We start from the raw sequence: 5,400 nt of genomic DNA on the forward strand, positions 1-5,400 counted from the left end.
TTTGTTCCAAACCCTCTGTTCCACACCCACTGCTTCGTTCCACACCCAATGCTTTGTTCCACACCCACTGCTTTGTTGCACACCCTGTTTTGTTCCACACCGACGTCTTTGTTCCACACCCTCTTTGTTCCACACCCACTGCTTTGTTCCACAACCAGTGCTTTGTTCCACACCCTCTGCTTTGTTCCACACCCTCTGCTTTGTTTCACACCCATTGCTTTGTTCCAAACCCAGTGCTTTGTTCCACACCCACTGCTTTGTTCCACACCCGCTGCTTTGTTCCACACCCACTGCTTTGCTCCACACCCAGAGCTTTGTTCCACACCCACTGCTTTGCTCCACACCCTCTGCTTTGTTCCACACCTAGTGCTTTGTTCCACACCCAGTGCTTTGTTCCACACCCTCTGCTTTGTTCCACACCCACTGCTTTGATCCACACCCGCTGCTTTGTTCCACAGCCACTGCTTTCTTCCACACCCAGTGCTTTGTTCCACACCCACTGCTTTGTTCCACACCCACTGCTTTGTTCCACACCCACTGCTTTGGCCCACACACACTGCTTTGTTCCATACCCAGTACTTTGTTCCACACCCGCTGCTTTGTTCCACACCCACTGCTTTGTTCCACACCCACTGTTTTCCTTCCACACCCACTGCTTTGTTCTACACCCACTGCTTTGTTCCACACCCACTGCTTTATTGTTCCACACCAACTGCTTTATTGTTCTAAACGCAATGCTTTGTTTCACACCCACTTTGTTCCACACCACTCATTGTTCCACACCCACTGCTTAGCTCCACACCCACTGCTTTGTTCCACACCCACTACTTTGTTCCACACCCCCTGCTTTGTTTCATATCCACTGCTTTGTTCCACACCCACTGCTTTGTACCACACCCACTGCTTTGTTCCACACCCACTTTGTTTCACACCCACTACTTTGTTCGACACCCACTTTGTTTCACACCCACTACTTTGTTCCACACCCACTCCTTTGTTCCACACCCACTCACTGCTTTGTTCCACACAGTGCTTTGTTCCATACCCAGTACTTTGTTCCACACCCACTGCTTTGTTCCACACCCACTGCTTTGTTCCACACCCAATGTTTGTTCCACACCCACTTTGTCCCACACTCACTGCTTTGTCCTCACACTGCGCACTGTTTTGTTCCACACCCACTGCTTTGTTCCACACCTAGTGCTTTGTTCCACACCCACTGCATTGTTCCACACTCTCTGATTTGTTCCACACCCAGTGCTTTGTTCCACACCCTCTGCTTTGTTCCACACCCACTGCTTTGTTCCACATGCACTGTTTTGTTCCACACCCTCTGCTTTGTTCCACACCCTCTGCTTTGTTCCACACCCACTGCTTTGTTTCACACCCGATGCTTTGTTCCACACCCACTGCTTTGTTCCACACCCAGTGCTTTGTTCCACACCCACTGCTTTGTTCCCCACCCGCTGCTTTGTTCCACACCCTCTGCTTTGTTCCACACCCACTGCTTTGTTCCACACCCACTTTGTTCCACACCCACTGCTTTGTTCCACACCCACTGCTTTGTTCCACACCCAGTGCTTTGTTCCACACCCTCTGCTTTGTTCCACACCCACTGCTTTGTTCCCCACCCACTGCTTTGTTCCCCACCCGCTGCTTTGTTCCACACCCACTGCTTTGTTCTGCACCCAGTGCTTTGTTCCACACCCTCTGCTTTGTTCCACACCCGCTTTGTTTCAAACCCGCTGCTTTGTTCCACACCCACTGCTTTGTTCCACACCATCTGCTTTGTTCCACACCCGCTTTGTTTCAAACCCGCTGCTTTGTTCCACACCCACTGCTTTGTTCCACACCATCTGCTTTGTTCCACACCCACTGCTTTGTTCCACACCATCTGCTTTGTTCCACACCCACTGCTTTGTTCCACACCTACTGCTTTGTTCCACACGCACTGCTTTGTTCCACACCTACTGCTTTGTTCCACACCCACTGCTTGTTCCACACCCACTGCTTTGTTCCACACCCACTGCTTTGTTCCATACCCACTGCTTTGTTCCACACCCACTGCTTTGTTCCACACCAACTGCTTTGTTCCACACCCACTGCTTTGTTCCACACCCACTGCTTTGTTCCACACCCACTGCTTTGTTCCACACCCACTGCTTTGTTCCACACTCACTGCTTTGTTCCACACCCAGTGCTTTGTTCCATACCCAGTACATTGTTCCACACCCGCTGCTTTGTTCCACACCCTCTGCTTTGTTCCACACCCACTGTTTTGTCCCACACCCACTGCTTTGTTCCACACCCACTGCTTTGTTCCAAACCCACTGCTTTCTCCCACACCCACTTTGTTCCACACCCACTTTGTTCCACACCCACTGCTTTGTTCCACACCCAGTGCTTTGTTCCACACTTGCTTTGTTCCACAACCATTGCTTTGTTCTACACCCACTGCTTTGTGCACACCCACTGCTTTGTTCCACACCCAGTGCTTTGTTCCACACCCTCTTTGTTCCACACTTTCAGCTTTGTTCCACACCCACTGCTTTGTTCCACACCCAGTTTGTTTCACACTCTCTGCTTTGTTCCACACCCAGAGCTTTGTTCCACACCCAGTGCTTTGTTCCACACCCAGTGCTTTGTTCCACACCCACTGCTTTGTTCCACACCCACTGCTTTGTTCCACACCACTTTTGTTCCACACCCTCTGCTTTGTTCCACACCCAGTGCTTTGTTCCACACCCACTTCTTTGTTCCTCACCCACTGCTTTGTTCCAATCCCACTGCTTTGTCCCACACCCAATGCTTTGGCCCACACACACTGCTTTGTTCCACACCCACTTCTTTCACTCCCACTGCTTTGTTCCACACCCTCTGCTTTGTTCCACACCCACTGCTTTGTTCTACATCCAGTGCTTTGTTCCACACCCACTGCTTTGTACCACACCCACTTTGTTCCACATCCACTGCTTTGTTCCACACCCACTGCTTTGTTCCACACCCACTGCTTTGTTCCACACCCTCTGCTTTGTTCCACACCCACTGCTTTGTTTCACACCCAGTGCTTTGTTCCACACCCACTGCTTTGTTCCATACCCAGTACTTTGTTCCACACCCGCTTTGTTCCACACCCACTGCTTTGTTCCACACCCACTGCTTTGTTCTGCACCCAGTGCTTTGTTCCACACCCTCTGCTTTGTTCCACACCCGCTTTGTTTCACACCCGCTGCTTTGTTCCACACCCACTGCTTTGTTCCACACCCAGTGCTTTGTTCCCCACCCACTGCTTTGTTCCCCACCCGCTGCTTTGTTCCACACCCACTGCTTTGTTCCACACCCAGTGCTTTGTTCCACACCCTCTGCTTTGTTCCACACCCACTGCTTTGTTCCACACCCACTGCTTTGTTCCACACCCACTGCTTTGTTCCACACCCACTGCTTTGTTCCACACCCACTGCTTTGTTCCACACCCACTGCTTTGTTCCACACCCACTGCTTTGTTCCACAGCCACTGCTTTGTTCCACACCCACTGCTTTGTTCCACACCCACTGCTTTGTTCCACACCCAATGCTTTGTTCCACACCCAGTGCTTTGTTCCACACCCACTGCTTTGTCCCACACGCACTGCTTTGTCCACACCCACTTTGTTCCACACCCACTTGCTTTGCTTCACACCCACTGCTTTGTTCCACACCCACTGCTTTGTTCCACACCCACTGCTTTGTTCCGCACCCAGTGCTTTGTTCCACACCCACTTTGTACCACACCCACTGCTTTTTTCCACACTCACTGCTTTGTTCCACACCCACTGCTTTGTTCCACACCCACTGCTTTGGTCCACACTCACTGCTTTGTTCCCCACCCACTGCTTTGTTCCACACCCACTGTGTTCCACACCCACTTTGTTCCACACCCTCTGCTTTGTTCCACACCCAATGCTTTTTTCCACACAAAGTGGTTTGTTCCACACCCACTGCTTTGTTCCACACCCACTGCTTTGTTCCACACCCACTGCTTTGTTCCACACCCTCTGCTTTGTTCCACACCCACTGCTTTGTTTCACACCCAGTGCTTTGTTCCACACCCACTGCTTTGTTCCATACCCAGTACTTTGTTCCACACCCGCTGCTTTGTTCCACACCCTCTGCTTTGTTCCACTACCACTGTTTCGTTCCACACCCACTTTGTCCCACACCCACTGCTTTGTCCCACACCAACTTTGTCCCACACCAAATGCTTTGTTCGAAACCCTCTGCTTTGTCCCACACCCACTGCTTTGTTCCACACCAACTTTGTTCCACACCCACTGCTTTGTCCCACACCCACTGCTTTGTTCCACGCCCACTGCTTTGTTCCACACCCACTGCTTTGTTCCACACCCAGTGCTTTGTTCCACACTTGCTTTGTTCCACACCCACTGCTTTGTTCTACACCCACTGCTTTGTTCCACACCCACTGCTTTGTTCCACACCCACTGCTTTGTTCCACACCCACTGTTTTGTTCCACACCCACTGCTTTGTCGGACACCCACTTTGTCGGACACCCACTTTGTCACACACCCACTGCTTTGTTCCACACCCACTGCTTTGTTCCACACCCACTGCTTTGTTCCACAAACACTGCTTTGTACCACACCCACTGCTTTATTCCACACCCTCTTTGTTCCACACCCTGTGCTTTGTTCCACACTTGCTTTGTTCCACACCCACTTTGTTCCACACCCACTGCTTTGTTCCACACCCAATGCTTGTTCCACACCCTCTGCTTTGTTCCACACCCAGTGCTTTGTTCCACACCCACTTTGTTCCACACCCTCTGCTTTGTTCCACACCCTCTGCTTTGTTCCACACCAGCTGCTTTGTTCCACACCCACTGCTTTGTTCAACACCCACTGCTTTGTTCCACACCCACTGCTTTGTTCCACACCCACTGCTTTGTTCCACACCACTGTTGCACACCCACTTTGTTCCACACCCACTGCTTTGTTCCACACCCTCTGCTTTGTTCCACACCCACTGCTTTGTTCCACACCCTGTGTTCCACACCCACTGCTTTGTTCCACACCCAGTGCTTTGTTCCACACCCACTACTTTGTTCCTCACCCACTGCTTTTGTTCCACACCCAGTGCTTTGTTCCACACCCACTGCTTTGTTCCACACCCACTTTGTTCCACACCCTCTGCTTTGTTCCACACCCAGTGCTTTGTTCCACACCGAATGCTTTGTTCCACACCCACTGCTTTGTTCCACACCCACTGCTTTGTTCCACACACTCTGCTTTGTTCCACACCCTATGCTTTGTTCGAGACCCGCTTCTTTGTTGCATTCCCACTGCTTTGTTCCACACCCACTGCTTTGTTCCACACCAACTGCTTTGTTCCACACCCACTGCTTT

The sequence above is a fragment of the Cherax quadricarinatus genome, chromosome 9, assembly GCF_038502225.1.
Source record: "Cherax quadricarinatus isolate ZL_2023a chromosome 9, ASM3850222v1, whole genome shotgun sequence".
In the NCBI taxonomy this organism is placed as follows: domain Eukaryota; kingdom Metazoa; phylum Arthropoda; class Malacostraca; order Decapoda; family Parastacidae; genus Cherax; species Cherax quadricarinatus.